This window comes from Dreissena polymorpha, chromosome 6 (genome assembly GCF_020536995.1).
Source record: "Dreissena polymorpha isolate Duluth1 chromosome 6, UMN_Dpol_1.0, whole genome shotgun sequence".
Lineage (NCBI taxonomy): Eukaryota > Metazoa > Mollusca > Bivalvia > Myida > Dreissenidae > Dreissena > Dreissena polymorpha.
In genome coordinates this window covers 30,762,564-30,784,844 of record NC_068360.1, presented here as the reverse complement: position 1 = coordinate 30,784,844, position 22,281 = coordinate 30,762,564, and the positions used below count along the sequence as shown (strand labels likewise).

Genomic DNA, 22,281 nt, shown 5'->3' with positions numbered 1-22,281 from the left:
TATTTTTGCATAAAGTTTTTACATGTGGTGCATGTGGGTAGACATGGTCTTGTATTGTCTGACAGGTCATGGCAGCTGTGTTGTATCGTTTGTCTTACAGTTAGTCTTCTCTCCGGAGCAGTAACAACCTTCTTAAGCATGGATGAATAACACCACCATAAAGCGCTGAGTCACTGCACTTAGCTGCAAAGTCAACTAGCTCATTGTGGTCTTAAAACTGAGGTTGTTTAGGAATTGAATCACTCTTGATTATTTATTACTGGCAAAACCGTCATTCACTATTTCCTGGAATTCCTCACAGGCTGTCAGAATCTTTGATGCACCTCTACCCCAAACCCCCCCTTTTGTTGTCAAATTTTAGGGAGAAGTTAGTTCTCCCTGGGCAGAAAATTAAGGAAAAGTCAGGACAGACGGGTAGAAGTGATAAGTGAAATTTGCAGACTAGTTATACACAACTTATATTGTTTTATTTAATTGTTATATTCATGCCTCATAGAAAGACTTCATATGTTTATTATTTATCCAATAAATACAAATACCAAAAAATAATTTTAAGTTTTTTTTTATTGTTTTTGATGGCTGCATAGTCCAGCAAACATAAAGCGTACACACTCGTATTTGTTTATTGTACTTTTGCGGATTATGTTCGGTAGCTGTGGTATTTTGATAGTTTTACTCTAGTAAAAATCGGCACTGAACATCGGTCTGCCAATCGCCGACCTAGCATTTCAACGAGTTCTACAAGTGTTTTCTTGTAGTTTATGTTGGCAAGTAGCCGTTTGTGGTCATTTTTCGTCACGAGGCAACCTTTCCCAACAAAATGGTACATGTTTTACGAAAATCGACCGCCATTTAGGCAATTAATTGCTTAAAATGTTGATGGAGGTGATTTTTCTGTGTCAAGAGATACCTACCTTGTATATATATATTATATCAGATTTTTTTTTTTTTTGGATAAAAAATGTTGTTTTATGACATATTGATAGTATTAAAGTGACTTGGCCACGCGCCCAACACCTGTGGTACACATGGTCTACATGTTGATAATAAATGCAAGGTAGTCAGGTATTAGAATTCACATGAGTAATAGTTAACACTCACATACAAATGTACTTACACCCACACACAAAACACTATCATCAAATATCAATAAAGAACAACTAATTGCATCACACACATCAACTTCACCACCAATTTAATGCTATTTAGAAAACAGTCTCCAGATTTGTAGGGCTTACCTATTACTCAAGGCCTTCCGGAAGTCAAAGTCTGGAGGATCAGGTCCATCCTCACTGATTATCATCAGATCATCTTACGTTTATTTATTTTAAAGATGACCGAAATCTGGACTTAATGCGGTTCTGGGTGCTGAACCCTCATTCACATTGAACATGTGTCATGCGATTTACCACACAAAACTTAAGAAGCACACATACATTGTCAATAATTCCACTGTCCATTGCATCCAACATGTCACAAATATGGCAGATAGGCCTTGAAGTGGTGAGCCAGCTTGCTAAATTTGTGCAGTTGATACTTGGCGATAGGGTCAGTCTAAGCGATGTTGACTGGCAGAAGAACCCCAATGACCTCAGTTATCTCAGTGACAGCGCAGCTTTCTTCTATGTTGGTTGTCAGCTGCTGCAAGGCTGGTTGCTGCTGGCGATAATATTGCAGCTCTGGAAGGAAACAAACTTCAGGTTCTAGAACATTCTCCAGCTCATCACCACTCTCCTCACTGCTGAATCCATCAAAGTGCACATTTTTATGGTCCCTTTAAAAAAAAAGGGGGTATATTGTTTTTGGCCTGTCTGTCTGTCTGTCTGTCTGTCATTGTATGTGTGTGTCTGTCTGTCATTGAATGTGTGTGTCTGTCTGTCCTAAAATTTAACCTTTCTCATAACTTTTGCAATATTGAAGATAGCAACTTGATATTTGACATGTATGTAAGGTCAAGGTCATCCTTCAAGGTCAAAGGTCAAATATATGGGTCAAAAAGCGCAGAAGGGCGCATTGTGTTTTCACAAACACAGCTCTTGTCTTGTATATACATATGCCATACAGAAAACTGTCATCTTAAGACCTGACAAATTTTAGAGTTTGTCCACAAACACTCCCTCAACCACCAGTAGATCTTTCAACACACCTGCTGGTGATGTGAGGATTTACAGCACTGAAGTCTGCAGAATTGGTCTGGAACTGTTTGAAAGGCAACCAATAATAGGCAGAATGTCCATTATCAAGTGTGTGATGGAAATAAAGCGGTACTGGTTTACCTCACTCAGCAAGCCCTTGGCAGTCGGGTCGATATCTGCCTCACGCTGCAGTATCATCACCAGGGCTGGGAAAATACGGTTAATGACCTGAACAGCTTGTTCAAGACTGAGCCATCTTACAGAGTGGACCTCCGCATACTTGAGCTGAGGAAGCTTAAGCAACTGTTGTATGGCTCTCAAGTCTATTTGATCGCAGAGCAGAGTTCTTAAAGTATCGAAAGATATTGCTGACTGTTCTACAAAACTCATCCATGTGAGGTTCTTTTGGGGCTGCTTAGGGGGTGGCCAAGGCAACATGAAACGCTCAGTGATATTTTTACCTGCGAGACCTGCGTCCTGGACAAAAACCTCTGAGGATGCAAAGTTTCAAATTATGTGAGTCCTAAAAATGCATTGAAATTTCTAAAAATAAAATAAAATTATAGCTTAATATTATTTGGACTCGTTCTTTCAATTCGGGGACACATAGATTTGCAAGTTATTGAGTCCTAGGACTCAGGTGAAAAATTTTGTAAAAACTTTTTTTTTTGGTTTTTCATGTGTATCTCATCGACCTGCACATTTTGAGTGGTGAAAAGGTCAAGGTCAATGATGACCTTCAAGGTCAAAGGTAAAAAAAAAACAATCCAAGCACGCACAGCTGAGCGTTGGCACCCGCTATGCGGTGCTCTTGTTCACAGAGTTATGGCCCTTTGAAATTTTCTATAAACTGTACATATATAGTAATTCTTGTCCGGGCTTTTTCTCAAAAACTACTGACTGCAATTCAATGAAGCTTTATGGGAAGCTTAACTACCTTGAGGAGATGCGCATGTTATAAGAGGGTACTGGTTAGATGATTTATTTAGAGATTTATGGCCCTTTGAAATTTTTTAGTTGCTAAACCATCCATCGTATTATTTTGTCCAAAGTAAAAAATTCCCCTCAAGATTTTCCTTTTATCTGAATATATAGTGCAATATTGTGACAAAAAAAAACTTTGGGGAGCATCACCCGTCTCCAACGGTTTCTTGTTTTCTTTTGGACCAATCTGAGATGCAGTTCCTTTAATAATGTTTAGTCAGAAAGAACATAATGAAATAACATGTCAAAAAATACCTACAGTATGCAATAAGTTATAATACCCTGTACAGTACACTTATGTATAATATGCTTTAACATGTTTGTTCCTAATACATAAACATGTACAATGGATTTTTATGCCCCCGGTAGGGTGGCATATAGCAGTTGAACTGTCAGTCCATCTGTAGATGTCTGTAAGTCTGTGCGTCCATCTGAAAACATTAAAATTGGCCATAACTTTTGCAATATTGAAGATAGCAACTTGATATTTGGCATGCATGTGTATCTCATGGAGCTGCACATTTTGAGTGGTGAAAGGGCAAGGTCAACCTTCAAGGTCAAAGTTCAAAAAACAAAATCCAAGGGAAGTAACAAGCTTTAAAGGGAGATGATTTCTTTACCTGCCAAATGATAAATGGAAATTTTATTTGCTCGGCTGTTTTTAAAGAAAAGCCAAGGTATTGTCATAGCCCTCTTGTGTTCCGCGTCGTTGTTGTAGTGGTTGTCGTTGTCCAAAAACTTTAACATTGGCCATAACTTTTGCAATATTGAAGATAGCAACTTCATATTTGGCATGCATGTGTATCTCATTGAGCTGCACATTTTGAGTGGTGAAAGGTCAATGTCATCCTTCAAGGTCAAAGGTCAAAACATTTTTTTTTATTTTTTTTTTGGTTTTTCATGTGTATCTCATCAACCTGCTCATTTTGAATGGTAAAAAGGTCAAGGTCAATGATGACCTTCAAGGTCAAAGGTCAAAAAAACATAATCCAAGCACCCACAGCCGAGCGTTGGCATCCGCTTGACGGTGCTCTTGTTTCAAAGCGGCGCAGTAGGGGGCATTGTGTTTCTGACAAACACATCTCTTGTTTAACTTTGAATGATCACAAAGTAACTTACACAAAACATGTTAAAGTATTTGAACTTTTCACATGCTTTTACAAACTCTTAATAACTATTTTCATTGCACTGCCTTCTGGCATCTAAGAAAGTAACTCAGTTTACATTTGTACAGTGTTTTCTGTGTCTGTTACCAGCAATTTTCTTTGTCCAATTGGGAAAAGTACCCGTACCGGTCCAATTGGGAAAAATCGAGTCATGAAAACCTCAAAATTGGGAAAAATCGAGTCGTGAAAACCTCAAATTGGGAAATTGTTTTATTTGATTTTTTGCTCCCAAATACTTTAAAATTGAAAACTAAGTGTTTTCAAGCTGTCAATATTATATTTACCTAGGTTCAAGCCATATAGCTGCAAAGGGAAACTAACTAAATGTTGCATTTTCAAAAAAAATAAAAAATATATATATTTTGTTTACCTTAAATTGGGATTTTTTTGGACAGCAATTGGGAAATTTGTAGTTTTTTCGTAATTGGGAAAGTGCCGTTTCCCGGTACTTTATAAAGAAGGAAAAAAATCGCTGGTTACTGTTGGGATATAGTTACAAAGAATTACAATACCACCTCATTTCTCTTATAATGATGGCCAGGAGGAAAGCTACTTTAATGAGAAGGATCCCCATTACAAATAGCATATATTTCTCCACCATTATCCAACAAAGACGCATCTTCTCATACACGTGGAAGTCCAGCAGTCTGTAAGCAAGCTATGAAGTTTTCTTTCAAAAGTACACAACTCTGGAATCCCAGACAGACAGGCATCTGTTTTCTCAATGTTGGTGTACTGTAATGACTCTTAGTTTTCTGACACTCTAAATTTTCAGACACCCCTTTTTTAGCCAAATAATTATTTGTTGTGACTCTTAATTTTCGGACATACAGGTTTACGTCCATAATTAATGACTTAGTTTCCGGACAGTATATTTTACAGCGCTATTTCAATTAATTTCGTCCCTGTTTTCGTTATCTGATGACACTCTGATCATGGGGTTTTACAACCAGATTAACGTCATAAAACCTTGTAGATGCATGCCTGAGGGCTATGGACCATAACATTTAACATCAAACCGGTAATAAATAATGGTTTTGCCCGAAAGCATTTGAAATGATGTTGTATTAAGGTAGCAGTATGTTAAATGTGATATATTTATTGTTCTATATTATTTCAGGTAAGAGGTAGCAAAGCTGTGAGGTTGTATTTATTTTAAAGCAGAGAAGGAAGAGAAAATATAAATAATGCACATTGATTTATTGCTTCTATTTTAATATACCAGTAATAATTGACCAACAAACAAAACATAATGATTTTCATTCATGTTGAGCATAACTATTGATCAATGACAATTATAAAAGTTCCTTATGAAATGTAAATGAACAACACAGCTTCTGTAAAAATGGTTTTTATGACATAAAACACACGTTACAACTACATGTTAATACCATATACAGTCTGATTAAAAAAAATCTCTTGATGGAATAAAGGTGTCTTTTCCTCAATTCACTGATACAGCCCTGTTGCATTTACATGTTTTTCTTGATCTCACAAGAGATCTATTCCGCAATCAAAATGTCATCGTCTTCGTAGACATCCACTTCCGGCCCCTCGTCGTAGTCCGAGTCAGCTGTTGGGGTTTCAAAGGCGTCTTTCCGGATAAGGCTGGCCACTTGGCACATTAGAAATTCCGCGTGCCTTGAAGCTGCAGCGGACAAGGTCAGGTTTTCCCTTAATCTAGTCAGTGGCTGCCTCAAGCCATCTGACAATTTCCTCTTTGCTGGCTTTGATTCATTCACCGGTCCAGACAACCTTTGTGGACCCTTCTTTCATAAAAGTCCCCTGTTGGGCCTGGAAAATATGAATTATATGAAGCGATTTTTATTTGTATATTTTATACCAGAAGAACCGTATGAATAACAGTTACCGGTATTTTAATAATAATATACAGGTATTATTGGTAGCTTGCTAAATGAGCGGAATGCATAAAGAAGATATTGAATGCTAGTACCCTAATACCAAAATGGTAATGTTGAATTATTTAGATGTTTTTGCAAATACTGCATACAAGAATACTCCAAATACCCTTATTTTATAATTCTTAATGTGAGCATTACCTCAAAGGGTTTGTTCAAGGTGACGTCTAGTGGCTGGAGTTTTGATGTGCAGCCACCCGGTATCAGTGATGGTACGAGGTTCATCTGTCATAGGGCCTTCTTCAAGGCGTCAGTATTGTGCCATGCAAAACTTTCCAGCACGAGAAGGCACCAGTCCTTCCCAGTGTATGGCACGAGGATCTCTTTCATCCATCTTATCATGAGCTCCTTGTCCATCAAGCCTTTTCGCTGCACACACACCAGCCACCCAGGTGGATGTGAAAGCTTAAGATCTCTCACTCCCTTGAATATCACCATTGGTGGAAGTACAGCTCCACTTGCAGTGATGCCTAGAACAACTGTCCAGTGTTGCTTTTCCGACCCAGTTGTTCGAATGCTGATCCACTTCTTCCCCTTTGTTTCCAGCGTCTTCCCGTGGACAATGTCAAAGTACACTGGTGTTTGGTCCATATTCACAATGAACATATTCTTGTAATCATGACATACTCTGACGCAAGACAAAATCGTGGAAGGAAACTATCTTCTCTTCCATGTCTACTGGGAGTCTCTGAGCCATTGAGGTTTAAGCTTTTAAGACCAGGTTGTGCCTGTGTATGAACCCGGTGGCCCAACAGCGGCTGGCTCTGAATGTAGGGTTTGCCGGCGTCACAATATCGCGCACAGTTCGTTTATCATGACAGCCAGCTGGATCTCTCACTGATGTAACACCTACTCTATTAGCTTCAATAGCCATCCCATTAAACAGAAACGGCCTGTCCTCTCCAGATCTCCCAGCTTGCTCAGCTGTTTCTCGTCGAAGTTCATCGTCTTCCAACTGCCCAATGTTGATTTTGGTATCTTGTTGATGCGGCTGGCCTGTTGGACGCCATGAATCTCTGCGTACCGTAAGACCTCTTGCTTTACTTCCATAGAGTAGGCCTTGTTATGGCCACGAACTGCTGTGGAGCTAGTGGTCACTTTGCCCTCGCTGTTTTGCACCAAGCAGTCTTCGACAACAAAATCTGCGTTTAAACTTCTGGTATCATCACCTACTGGAACTGTATGTACAAAGGTAATGCTCATTTCAATCCAAGGTAGAACACTGATCACTGGCACTTAATTCCAACAAAGCACGCTTGTTTGCAGAAAAGGAAGAAGATTCTGGTCTGTTCTTCTGTCAATAAATAGGCGTCTTTGGTGTGGACCCCCTCCTCAGCGGTTGAAAACTTTTCACAAACTTATCCATAATTAAAATTGCATGTGAACGATGATATTGCTAAAAAGTCAATTTTGAAGTGTCAAGGTAATTTGAATGATGGAATTTTTTAAACAGATTTAAGCTTATTTACCGGTGATTCAGATATATTGTTGGATTGTATCGTAATAATTCACCAATCAAGTTAAAGAAATCAGTAATTAAACATTAAAATCTATAATGGAACAATGGGATATTGTCAATTAGTGCCTTTGATCGAAAATAAGCGTTATGACAATTACCAGGGGTAACGCTTATTGAAAATTCAATTCAATTATCTACTGTACTTAATGCCTTTCTAAGTAAGATAACTGTGACAAATACTAAATGCTCATAAGCAAGATGCACTCTATTGCAAGTTTTACGAACAAATGGAATTTTGTGTAGCCTAAAGTTTAGAAACTGTAGCCCAAAATTTAAGCCAAACATTCTACAAATGTAGACCACCTGTTGTTAAGTCTAGAGGTGTAAGAGCACAAATAACTTCAATATGAAGCTTTAATATATTTATTACTATAATCATCCTTTTATTGTACATAGCAGAATATCAGTTTATAACAAATTATGTATAGATATACATACATCTAGATATACATACATCTAGATATACATACATCTAGATAAACATACACTCAGTGACATAAACAATAAAGAACATGTACATGGATATGATTCTTTGTTTCTGATAGCCAAATTGCAGGCAGTCTAAATAATGTCCTTGACAGATTTGTTGCCACTCAAAAAACTGGCCCTGCAGAATTTTTAAAAAGTTTTTAATTCCAGTTTTGTTCCCTCATGGTCGCAAGAAGCAAATAGTCAAAAAGTGTGTAAATTTCATTATCAAGCTCATGTTCCTTAATTTGAGGGCTAAAGGGCAGTCAAAATGGCCAAATCGTCATTGACTGAGAATCTCTCATTTCATTCATCACTCCTGGACTCTTGTCTTTGGGTAAGCCCCCTAATTGTATTTGATAGAAATTTGAATTAACAAAGGCCATCCTTATCAATTTGAGGCTCAGATGGGACTTCAGTCAAGAATTTTGAAAGTTTGTCAGCAGATTGACCATCCTTTATTTCTGCTAAAGAGTCAATGGTGGCTTTTAGAAGTGAATGAACTTCTGAAAAGTTAAGGTCTTGTTTTTGAAAACATTTGGAAAGGATTGCCAAAGGTTCCAAACAGTCGGCCAAAAAGTGAGATACATACACAAATTTGTATATTGTTATGGGTTTGTACGGAGAAAGTGCCTTGCCAGCAGTTTCCTCTAGGAAACCGGACACCAAACTTTCATTATTAGCAATAATGGCATCAACTGATCCTACAAAACTAAGCCACCTAGTATGGAACATTACTTTGAACCTTTTGGTTCCCCCATTCTATACCATCTGAATTTGCCAAAGAGTGGACATGTTCTTAGGAGAATTTTGAAAGAAAAAAATATAAACAGACAATACAATGCTTGACCAGGGTTTGATCTATTGTGCTTGCTTATAACTTGATGCCACTTCATGAGCTTCAGTGGTCCGAAAACACACTTGTCTACAGGCTTCATTAAATGTGTTGTGTGTGGAACAATTCTGTACAGTTCAATTCCATTCTTGCATGCAGCTTTAGAGAAAAAAATGCTTACATGACTGCTAAACTATCAATGAGAAGCACTACTGGTCTTTCCTCAAACGCATGTTTATCAAACTGGCTCAGGAACACTTCAAATGATGCTCCTCCCATCCAGCCCTTTTTATGCCCCCAAAGGGTGGCATATAATGTTTGAACTGTCCGTCAGTCAGTCAGTTTGTCCGTCCATCCGAAAACTTTAACATTGGTCATAAATTTTGCAATATTGAAGAAAGCAACTTGATATTTGGCATGCATGTGAATCTCATGGAGCTGCACATTTTGAGTGGTGAAAGGTCAAGGTCACCCTTTAAATTCAAAGGTCAAATATATGGCTTCAAAACGGCGCAGAAGGGGGCATTGTGTTTCTCTTGTTAGTGTACATGTATGTTATTGTTGTCCCCTCAGTTGACATGGTTTTCGCTGTGAATAAACTATGAATGGTGATAACATTGCCCTATTAGCAGCAGCAGAGTTAATCACTGTTATTTGTTGTTTGGTGTTACATCATGAGACACAGGAGGCACCTGATCACACTGGTCCAATTACTTTTCCTGCAACACTCCCCAACATTCTGGTTGGCTCTTCAAGCAAACCTTAAGAAGATCGCAAGTTTTTAAACTTGACAAACCACTTATCAACTCTTCCTTTCGTAACCTTTGCTCGATTTCCTTCTAAGACTGTCTCTGTCGTCATCTGAACTATATGCTTGTTCCTGTCCATAATTCCATAGTACCAGTCATAACCTGGCCTCCCATTTTTAAATTGAGTTGTTCTCTTTTTTTACAACAATATCTTTGTAGTAGTTAGGTCTTGAAAATTCTTATAAATGCGTGCGTTCACCCATGAACATCATAGACAACTCCGAAAGGCGTTGAAAATTGAACGGTTTACTGAAAAACACAAAAGTTACCATAAGTGACCTACATATGCATCTAGAAAACATTCACAAATGTATTCCAATTAACATTGCAACTTACATGCATATGTATCTAGAAATATGGAAATAATGTCTTACATCCGAATTGCTGCAAATGCATCCAAAAAGGTACTAATTAATTGATAGCATACCGAATTTTGGTATTTCTCCTTCCATTACATAGAATAGTCTAGAAAAAACAACTCAAAATGTATCTGGAAATTGTTATGGCATGGCTGGAAAAAGGGAAGTTACTCTCAAAAAACAAAACCATGAAAACTGTGTAAAATGCGGACCTACAAAAGTCGTAATGCACTTAACAACTGCGGCAGCGGTTACAATCGTGAATAAAATCAAAAAACTTGTATGTCTTCAGTCCTATCCCCCTTTTCGGCCATTTCCTTAAGCCATATTGCCATCTTTTATTCCTCCATTTGGCTAAATAGAGTGGCCGGCTCTTTCCTCTCATCAACGTCCCCTTCCTGAGACAACCTTACCCAGCTAGCACTAAAACGTTCTTAGAACGTTACCCTAACGTTAGCCCAAACGTTCCAGAAACGTTGCACTGCAACGTTCTCCTTACGTTAAAATGTATGGTTTGCTTATTGTTCCCGAAACGTTGTAGAATAACGTAACAATATAACCTAAATAAAACTTCTATTTTGAGTTTAAAATTAGATTTTAGATTATTGATTGTTGTTGTTTTTGGACGCCAGGCTTAATTGAGCACTAGCTGCCACTTTTCACAAACATTTCGCCTCCGAAATCTCTTGCTAGCGATTCCGCCCAACGTCCATAAAGACTCCATGTGACATTGCATCAAAGGCCCTTTTTATCTGTGTTTTAATATTGTGCAGTTTTATAAATTATTTCAATATTACATTTAAAAAATATACATTTTTTGTATTATGTATTTCATTAATTAATATTACTTTTTTATCTTATCGAAATCGAACATAAACCCTTACAATTTGAAATGTGTAAAGAAAGTTTTGTTTTGTTTTTCAGGGGAAATAATAAGATAACATGCATTTTACTTTAAGTACATTAGTATTTGCCTCCCTTTTATGCTTATAACGCAGGGACTACCCTAGGCCTTAAAAATAGGGAGAAGTGACTTCTCCTTTTTTCTCAAACAGGGAGAAGTTTGGAAAATCAGGGAGAAGTTTGTGCTTACAATATCGACTTAAAGTTTCTCAAAAACAAAACATGTTCATTTCACAACTTTTGTTATTTCTATCATCATACTATGTTTATTTGTAAAAATATTTAATTAAAATCCACTTGATCATAACATATTTAAGTCATTTAACACATTCAAGTAATTAAAGATATGTACCGGTAGCACCGTTTCATCACATATTTATCGTCATTATATTATCATCGCTATGACTGATTTTGTAACAAAACACAATTTTAATGCACGGAACATCTAGTATATCTCAAAAACATCACACAATTATAAGAGTTCATCTTAATATCAATCACATATTATATTGTCATGATTCAATAATATCTAATATATTTATGCGTTAACATTAATTATCATGATTTGTCATATTTATATATAAAAGAGATATACATGTAGTCTTATTATACCCAACAGTTTCATTATTGATTTACTGCCAATCTCAAAATGATTCCATATTGTCAATATTCTCACATAGTTCAACAACACAACAAAATGTCATAAAACAGTTTCACAATACATTTACTGCCAAACTCAAAATGATTCCATATTGTCAATATGCTCAGAAAGTTTAACAACACAACAAAATGTAATATAACAGTTTTACAAAACATTTCCTGCCAAACTAAAATGATTCCATATTGTCAATATTCTCACAATGTTAAACAACACAACAAAATGTCATATTACTTAATGTTTTCTCTTTTTCTGTCTCCAGATTGCAACAGCTCTGGAAAAGTTGAAGTCTTTGGGGCTAGGACCTTGCTCGGATATTCTCATCAATCTGTTTAGGGTTGCACTGTTCAGATTTGTACGCAATTTGGATTTTATTTGGTTCTGTGTGGAGAACCCACGTTCACAAGCAACACTGCTGACTGGTATAACACAGCAATTCTTCAGACAAAGACATATGTTTGGCAACATGCTTTCATGTTCTAATAAAATTTTCAATGCTACCTCATGCAAATCCAGATCTTTGCAACTGCCAATGACAAGTCTTTTGTATGTTACATACTCTGATCTAAGTTTGTCACAATCAATGCTAAAATGTTTGCCAAGTTTCAGGATGTTTTCCTTACCAAATGATGCTAGACAGGATTCATTCTTTTTTATCACATTAGGGTCAAGGGCAGAAAGCATCTCCAATGTATCTAAATCATCAAACCTGTTTCTGAGATTCTGAGCAACTTTGTTAATGTATTCTTCATTGACTCTTTGCAACACATTTTTCTGAACATCAGCATATTTCAAATTTACACAATGAATGATTTCACTTTCACCATTTAACTGAGCACTGCTCTCAGGAATAATGTCATCTTCATCATCATAATCATTATCACACACTTGCTCAAAGCCACTAAAACCATCAATGTTCTCTGATATGTTGTCTTTCACAACAGCAGCTTTGCTCTCTGAAACAGGGCGCTTGTACTCACTTTTACCATCTTCATTTGTTACAAATTCTGCCAACTTATCTGTGTAGACACCTTCAGCTACCAGGAGATCCTCTAGAGAGTCACATGTGGCAGAGACAGCTGGTCTGATCTTATTAAAGTCTATTACATTTGTTTGAAAGGTCTTACTGATTCTGCCAATAAAGGGTAAGATGTCCATCAACATATGTATGAAACATATGAACTTGTACTGCACAACTTCTTTTAACAAACCTTTTGCGACTGGGTTACTGATAGCTTCATGTTCAAGAGTCGTCACTAAGGCGGGGAAACTGCGGTACAGAACTTCTACAGCATGCTGCAGAGACAACCACCTAACTGAATGAATGTTAGCAAATTTCAATGTTGGTAACTGCAAGAGGGACTGGATTTCAGCTAACCTGTTTGATCTCAAGGCAGAGTTGGAAAAGTAGTAGAAGATGTTTGATACTGTCCTATTAAATGAGTCAAGTTCAGGGATTGAATTGGCAGCCTGAGACGCAGCAAGAGCACAGCGATGTGCAGCACAATGTACACCAATCAGGGACGGGGCTGAGTCTCTGAGTTTTTTCACAACACCATTTTTGCTACCTGTCATAACTGACGCCCCATCGGGTCCGATTCCAACCGTATTCCTAATGTCAATCTTTTTTCTTTGCAGACAGTCTGTAATTTTCTCAACAATGGTATCAGCATTGGCTGATGCAGTAGTAATTAGCATGTTCTCTAGCAGCGCGCACTTGACACCGTCCTGGTCTAGATATTGTATGTACGCAAGCAACTGTTTCTTGTTACCAATGTTGGTGCTTTCATCTATCATTATGCCGTACTTATGAGACTTTATTATCGCGTCATAGGTGTCCTGCCAAATAACCTCACTGATACATTCATGAAACTCATTGAGACTATTGTTAGATGTGTAAAGAACTTCAGAGGATTTGTCCTTAATTAAGTCAACATCCAAAGTATCTGAAAGCTGCACAAGTTGTTTGAAAGCGGCTTTCGGAAGCTCATGTTTAGCCTGGTGGTAAGTTATCTTGAAGTATGATGTTATGATTTCAGTATCCTGAGTAACGATCTTTTCTACTTGCTTTGGTAGTACAACTTTACCCTTGAAGTGCTGTTTGGTAACTGCTGACTTGTGGGAACTAGCTGTTGAAAAAAAAAGAGAAATTTTAGAATCTACGGTCAAATTAACATTAATCTTGAGATTTTCCGATAAGGCCTGTCTGCTACATGAAAACAGTAACAAAAACGTATAGACAAATCTTGTTTTCTATAAGTATTACTGTGAAACCATTATTATTCTTCAGACATTAATTTTCGTCTATTTCGTCAGTTGACCAATTGACGAATTTAAGAATAGTAATGATTAGCGCTAATTGCTAACAACTTTATAACCCATTGTGTTTGTCAGGGGTGTTTCAGATTATACAACCAACACGCGGCATATCCGAATCAAGGACAATAATAAACGCAATTAAAAGATGACGATGTGTGATCAACACCCGACTGAAATAGATGCTGCGCTTTTATTACAAAGAAACACAAACACACATTGATTTGTGTTCAGCTGTTTGCGTTTAAATACATTTACCATTTTTTATCTCAACAATTGTTGCACTGTAGATACAGCATAAACAATGTTTCAATTTAGAGAAAAGGTTCGCCATATTTTGTAAAAATATGAACTACAAATTATCTTACGAATAGTTAAGATCTCGACGTTTTCTGCGGTACTTAGTTTTTATTCGGCAAATATTAAATCACTCGATTTCCACGAGGATGACGCGACGTTATGCGTGAAATAAATGAGAGCTGTTAATTTGAGGCAGTATTTTATAAAATTAATGAAATCCGTATCGAATTTCATAAAAAATAATTACACGTATTTGAAAATACTTACGTGGTCATAATGGCATAATGTCTTATATGAAAGATATTTAACATACGGATGTAACACTTGATGCAACAACAAAAACGTTGATAATTAACGTGTTTGAGATCCCCAAGCTATGCTTATACGTATATATATATATCTACATGAGTACTACTAGGCCTAGGGCTACTCTAATAACGGACGTTGTAATTCAAAGATTTGAAGATTTCCAATATCTTAATTCTAAATGATGTATTCAACGGACCATACTTATAATAACGTTACTTTAGGAACAAAATCGTACTTACATTCAGCGTGTTGTTTGTGGTTAGTTGTTTTCGCGGGCCGTTCGTGACCATGTGCGTATATATTATCCGATTTTGCTTCAAGACACACAGAACAATGCCAAAGTCCTTTTTCATCACACACGTACCAGTCAAAACTGGCCTGATTCAAGTTTTTTACAAATTTCTTTTTTGGATTTAACTCAGTTTCTGAGTCTACATCTGTATTTACTGAATCAATCGTTCGTTTTACACCACTAACACTTCCTGATTTCAGAAAACCAAATCCACTTAAAGTCTTTTGCGACATTTTCACATTTTAACGTAACATTAATCCATCAATCAAAATTAACAGAACAATAAAAAATGCACTGCGATTCCAGTTTATATAAGATGGGTTTTACTCGTAATTATCGGTGGATTAACAAACTGACAAAACTCGCTGGACTTAATAGAACAGAAAAACATTCGGGTGGCACCTAAACACAATAGCCTATATAAATCGGTAAACTATTAAAGGAAATTATTTCTACCAGGTATACATCCCTGTTTCTACTCACCGATTGCGATGTCTCTGCATTTAATCCCATCAAAAATTCCGACACCCTATAATTATTTAATGTGCCATCTTCAACGAAGACGTGCAACAAACACGCCGTTTTTCTATGCCGTCTCAATTGGCAAATTATTATGTCTTTGTTGTAATCAATTAGCACATGCAGCATCATAATTTGCCAGAAGGTCAGTTGTACCGGATCTACATATCTGGTTATTTTTAGCAACTCTGATGCAAAGCGTGTAATGTTACGTTGTAGACAGAACATATACCAGCATTACTTTCGCGCGTCTTTGAACGGAGCAATAATGCAATAAAACAGGGTTGGTTTTATTCAGCTTTTGAAATACCTTCTGACATATTGTGAAAGTATTAATTAAAATATGCTTTACAGTGTATTGTGGATATGGATGTTATTATTATATAATATGGATATTATTACAACTGACGTGGGTGAGTCCATTCTGTTTTGGTGGGTTTAATACATGTCTTTTCCGAAAAAAGCTGATAACAAACGCTATGATAAATAATGGAACGTTGATACACGCATCATTGAACCAGCAGTGTTTGATGGTCAATCAATTATTATGTAATCATAAGACATCTTACGGCACTCGCGAAGAGGCACGAGTGTGTTGTTATAGCTACCAGTATTAAGCAACTGCTTTGTCACGGTCAGTTAGCGATCCGTGCGGGGGTAAATTGTGTAACCGTTAGATAAACAATAAACTTGCTAATCACCCTGCGGGCGGTAGCATGCCAAAGCAAAATTAAGAGGGCGGTTTGATTTCGCTTTTCCGGTCTTGCTTACTAAAAAAATCAGGCGACTTGATCTTCGCTTTTCTGGGCTCGTAAGGCGAAATGATGGGCGTTAGAGCGAAATTATCGCTCCTAATCGCCCGTAGGGTAGTCCCTGATAACGTTCTTATAACGTTCTGCGAACGTTAGGAATGTAACGTTGAAATTTAGTTTCCCGATAACGTTCCGACAAAAACGTTGTAAGAACGTTACAGGAACGTTACACTTTAAAAGTCCACCAATACATCCTAGGATCGTAACAATATACTGTTCAAATGTGACTTTCATAACGTATATTTCATATAACTAAAATAAGTAACGATTACTGATAGTTTGATTTTTGTTACAACGTTCTGAACACATTCTGGGAACGTTCTGTGTGATCATAACCTAAATAGAACTTAAGCGTAAAGTTATTTGAACGTTACGTGCTAGCTGGGTATATACTTTTTTTATGCCCCTGAAGGTGGGCATATAGTGATCGCACTGTCCGTCTGTCTGTCCGTCTGTCTGAATTTCCGTCACACTTTGCGTTTAGGTTTCGAAAAATGGTCATAACTTTTGCAATATTGATCATAGCAACTTGATATTTGGCATGCACGTGTATCTCATGGAGCTGCACATTTTGAGTGGTGAAAGTTTAAGGTCAAGGTCCTCCTTCAAGGTCAAAGGTAAAAAATAAATAAAAAATCAAAGCCGCGCAGTAGGGGGAATTTTGTTTCTGACAAACACATCTCTTGTTATAAATACAATGGCAAGAAGTGCACAATGTGCTCGTATCGGTTTTGAGGGAGAGTATGTTTTCTTAATTTGCTTGGCCTAAGTAACAGCTGGGCTATCACTGCGTCTTGCCGGGAAAAGGGTCTGGCTTTTATATAGGGAAAAAATCTGCTACTGAGTTAGTCAGACTGTCACTTGTGTTTCAATCTGGCTGTCTTGAAGCGACACAGACAGGGTCATTGTTTTTAAGCTGGCTGACATTCTGACTCTTCTGAAGTTAAAAAAGAGCCAAACATACTTTACAATAACCTTGTTTAAATAAAACAAATTAAATGACTAGCATAGAAGAAAACTATTAAAACATTAATTTAACAGTTTGTTTTAGATTTAACAAAAATAAACATTTAATTATTTCAGTTGTAAAGTAGAAAGTTGATTTCTGCTAGCAACAGGCTGGTGGGGTAACACAAGCGAGAGAACGTTTATAAAATCATCCAATCAAAATTTCTTTAAAAAATTCGGCTATAAATACTCCGTTTTAATGCCTTTGTTTTTATGCCCCCGAAGGTGGGCATATAGTGATCGCACCGTCCGTCTGTCCATCTGTCTGTCCGTCTGAAATTCTGTCACACTTTGCGTTAAGGTTTCTAAAAATGTGGAAAAACACTTTGCGTTTAGGTTTAGGAAAATGTGGAAAAAGGGGGCATATGTCATCCTATGTATCACATGTGCTGGTGATGGGAGGATTCACAGCACTGTAGTCTGCAGAATTGGTCTGGAACTCAGAATTGGTCTGGAACTGTTCGAAGGCAACCAATTATCATAGGCAGAATATCCATTATCAAGTGTGTGATGGAAATAAAGCGGTACTGGTTTACCTCACTCAGCAAGCCCTTGGCAGTTGGGTTGATATCTGCGTCACGCTCTAGTGTCATCACCAGGGCTGGTAACGTTCGGTAAATGACCTGAACAGCCTGTTCAAGACTGAGCCATCTAACAGAGTGGACCTCAGCATACTTGAGCTGAGGAAGCTTCAGCAACTGGTGTATGGCTCTCAAGTCTATTTGATCGAAAAGCAGAGTTCTTAAAGTATCGAAAGATACTGCTGACTGTTCTACCAAACTCATCCATGCGAGGTTCTTTTTGGGCTGCTTGGGAGGTGGCCATGGCAAAATGATGCGCTGCACGCTGTACCCCAACAAGTGCTGGGGAGTGTTCCTGAAGGAGCTTCACAACATTGCATTTCCTCCCAGTCATTACACTAGCTCCTTCCTTACAAAGTCCAACATTTTTCTTATATCTAGTCCCTTACACTTCAGCTCTTATAAAACAAGTGAGACGATGTTAACAGCACTGTCACTACCCTCAGATCCAGGGAGAACTGGAGTCCACTATCACTCACACTCTGGACGTACATTAATACACATTTCATGTTTTCATTGTCAGTACTTTCATCTATTGTTAAAGAGAACACGACAAAACACTTTATGTCAGAAGCCTGTCCTCAAGGATCAGTTCTGAAATTACACTTTGAAATTCAGAAACACTTTTGGTTACTGACATACAACTGATAGTCTGCTTTGGATTGGTTAATGTCCAACAATACAGCTAAGTCCACCATTTGTTTCATATCAAAGCATCTACATGTATAAAGAAACAAAATGCAGGACATTTTAACAAAGGTCTTTTTCATGTAATTACTAGTTTATATAAACAACGCAGTAACAAATATATACATTCTATGCAAGGAAAACTGCTATTATAATACTATGGTCGAATGGTAAGTGATTGGGCCACCATTTACCACCGGTTAAGGGACTTACAACCTGTTATATTTGCTGAAAAGAGCTTCTGAGTAATAATGGCGTCTTTACCTCGCTATAGCTGTTCTCGAACTCCCCGTATATACCCGTAACTGCCGAAAAGATAATCGTCTAATCTGGTTCCTGTTACGACCGGCTGGTTCCCGCTGGGGTAGCGAATGCTACACTTCCCCTGACTTTCTCTTGTAAGGCGGTAACACATTTCCAAACAAAAATAATCTTATTGGGATAATCTCATCCACATGAAGTACATGCATCCATCATTACATGTTATTAACCGGCACCCAATATCACTAAAAACGTGCGAGCGGTTTCATGTCCACCATTTCAACGCCTCCTCAATCTATACATGAAATACATGTGATACCTCCGTCAACCTCCTCATCTCATATAATGTTCCATCCTCCTCCTCCTCCTCCTCTTCCATTGGCTGTACCTCCTCCTCATCAACATCCTCCTTCTCTTCTATTTCAAAAGAATCTCCAGATCACGTTCTTTGTCCTGAGCCACCACCAGATCTTCAATTGAGAAACCCCAACTACTTGGTCCACCTGTATCATCCGCGTCAATGCCTAAAATCTCATAATCCTCCCCTGCCATTACTAGTTTGATATGCGCTTCAATTGCCTCATCCTCCTCCAACAGTACATCTTTAGCCACCTCATGCAATTCTGGATCGCCTGATGGATTAATTTTGTTAATTTTGTACCACCAGGAGTCGCGCGCAGCGACTCCAATCTTTGAAATTGTGGGTCCACTTTCTCCAGACCCTGAAATACCACCACCATCAGATATCTGCACCGGTGAGTCTCTAATCAAGTTTTTGGCGCCTTCTTGATTAGAAGTTGAACTCACATTGGATGATTCCGACCCACTCTTGGATCCTTCCGGAACACCCTTTAAGACCACCAGGGATACGTCCTCAGACAAACACCTATTTATTTCCAACAGGGATACGTCCTTAGACGAACACCCATTTATTTCCACCTTGGTGTTATCCTCCTTATCCCAATTAATTTTCGTGCTACCACCTCCTCCCGCGATCCTCAAACATTGCATACCAACTCCCAACGGTACTGATTTATCCACCTCCTCCGTAAATCTTGCCCAGTTTTGGTGGGCCTTCTTGCAATAATGGCAAATTGCTTTGAAACACGGCAAATCTTCAAGTTTTGCTCCCATCATCTTCAACTGCAGTTAATTGATCTTCTTCACTGCTGTCACCAACATAGCTGCCAACATCAAATGGATCTGAATCCGAATCACCACTTCTTGCCTTTGTAGTTATAGAAAAAAAACTTGTTGTCCGCTTGTTTTTTATTCATCCTATTGAGTGCTTCCTCCTCTGTGACTTTCTCTCCTAAATACTGCAGAAGGAAGTCGCCCGCCTTAAACTCCACAGTACTAAACACACCATACCCTTTGAAGTCAGAAATATATTTTAATTTGAAGCAATCCTTGTCGATGCCTGCTTTGCAGTAATATTCCGCGTCTTCATCAGGGGGCAGTCTTTTTGCTCTCTTCAATGACCCAGAGTTCTGCAATGCAGCCCTCAGCTTGCTATAGCTGTTCTCGAACTCCCGGTATATCCACCGAGCCAGCAATCGGGCCGCAGGTACCCGTAACTGCCGAAAAGATAATCGTCTAGTCTGGTTCCCGCCATGACCGGCTGGTTCCCGCTGGGGTAGCGAATGCTACAATACACTTTACAATAATAATTAGAAAGAAAACTAGTGTAAATACTGCATATTGCATTAAATACAGATAAACACAAGTATTGTGAATTGTCCATATTCTACAGTCTATGTTGCATGTTTACTCTCCAGACCACACTCATCAGCCACTTTCTTGAATATGATCACTGGTTGTAGTAGATGGTCAAATGTGAAGTTTGAATACTTGTCAATGTATTGCCTGACTAATAAAAGGTCATAATAAATGGTCTGGTAAAAAATACCTTTGTCAGTATACATGACAATGTCGCGGAACTGCTTAGTGCATACGAACATCTGGAACTGTATTTGAGTGTAGTATCTGTGCGTTTCCCTCAATTTCAAGTATTGACATGATTTTTTGCTTAGAACTAATAAGTACCATAGCATATCCTCATCATTTTATGCTGTATCTGTATCCGGGTCCTCTTTTAAGAAAATGCAATATAAAGAAGTGAAGTATGTGGACATATTCTTTTTAGCCGCCTTAAGGCCTCCTCCTTAAACTGCAGCTTTATAGGCAGGAGATAAACAATATTCTCGCACAAGGAACAATACTTGTCATCATTATGGGCCACCAATAATGTTGATGCCTTCAGGATGCCAGGATGCCAGGATACCACAAGGCTTAAAGGGGAAACAAGCATCGTACAGAAATGGACAGCGGTGTAAAAGTGTTCATCAGATAATGTGTCTGTGTAGAATCATATCAAATAAAAATGTTTATAACTGAGCAGATTCAAGATCAAATGTTTATTAAGTCAAACATATATTAATAAGGTACAAGGACATTATCATGCATTCCGTATCTCCATATGTACACACTAATGTCAATTTAAATTACAATTCACGAAACCTTGGCCAGCATTTTTGGTGAGGTCAAGTGCATTATTATTATTATTTTGCGCGACATTCTTTCTTTGTTTGAAAGCATTTGTCGACAGCTACAAATCCATCATCCAGTAGTTCATGTTTGGCTGTTTATTAAACAAGATTCATCATAAATTAGATCGTGTGTTGCTTTTTATAATAAAGATAATAAACCGAACAAATCTACGATAAATGCTAGTACAACTGTTCCCGTGGAAAAACGGACGGGATAAAGTGAATAAATTATGACCCTACCGTTAATCAGTAGTTTGGTTTGTTTACAATGAATGTGGACATTGACGAGTTTATACTTCGTGTCATTAGCAACATACCGTTACAAAATGCTATTTATGCTAATTGTTGATTTGATTTATTTTGGAATAGGCTTATGATAAAATCTTATCAAGACGGAAACATATCTCTTACACAACTATATATATATATATATTCAGATTATAGAAATGAACTTTTTCGCGTTTATTAGATTATTAACCAATATTAACATTGCTTGTTATAGCTATTTGATCCGTGGATCGAACCGGAGATCATCGGATGTGTAATCAAATGTAAGAATTTCAGTCAATAGTCCCATCTGAAGTATGCCTTTGTCCAACAGCAAATGAATTTCAAATAATTAAGCACAAGTGTTCAACATGGTGAGGAGGCTAATCGCGCCCAAGTCAACAAGGCATAGTTGTCTGCGACTCTTAAAACTTTACTTCGGGTGTAACTCAAAACGTTTTAGTAACTTTGAATATAGTTGTTAACATTTATACCGTTTTGTATTCCGTTTTTATGAAACATATGAGGTAGATGGAATCCATGTCAATGTCACTGTTACTAAATATAGACAATAGTTTCAGCTTACTTCAAGAAGAACCAATTGGTCTATTGATATGAAGTTTTA

The 22,281-nt window shown here is 37.7% G+C and overlaps 1 non-coding gene across 1 annotated transcript; it reads right to left on the bottom strand.

Annotated features, from left to right (window-relative positions):
* Nucleotides 1-10,815: 10,815 nt before the first annotated feature.
* Nucleotides 10,816-10,944, bottom strand: LOC127836745 (U11 spliceosomal RNA). The gene has a single exon (XR_008028922.1). It is a non-coding gene; the product is annotated as a U11 spliceosomal RNA (small nuclear RNA).
* Nucleotides 10,945-22,281: the final 11,337 nt, after the last annotated feature.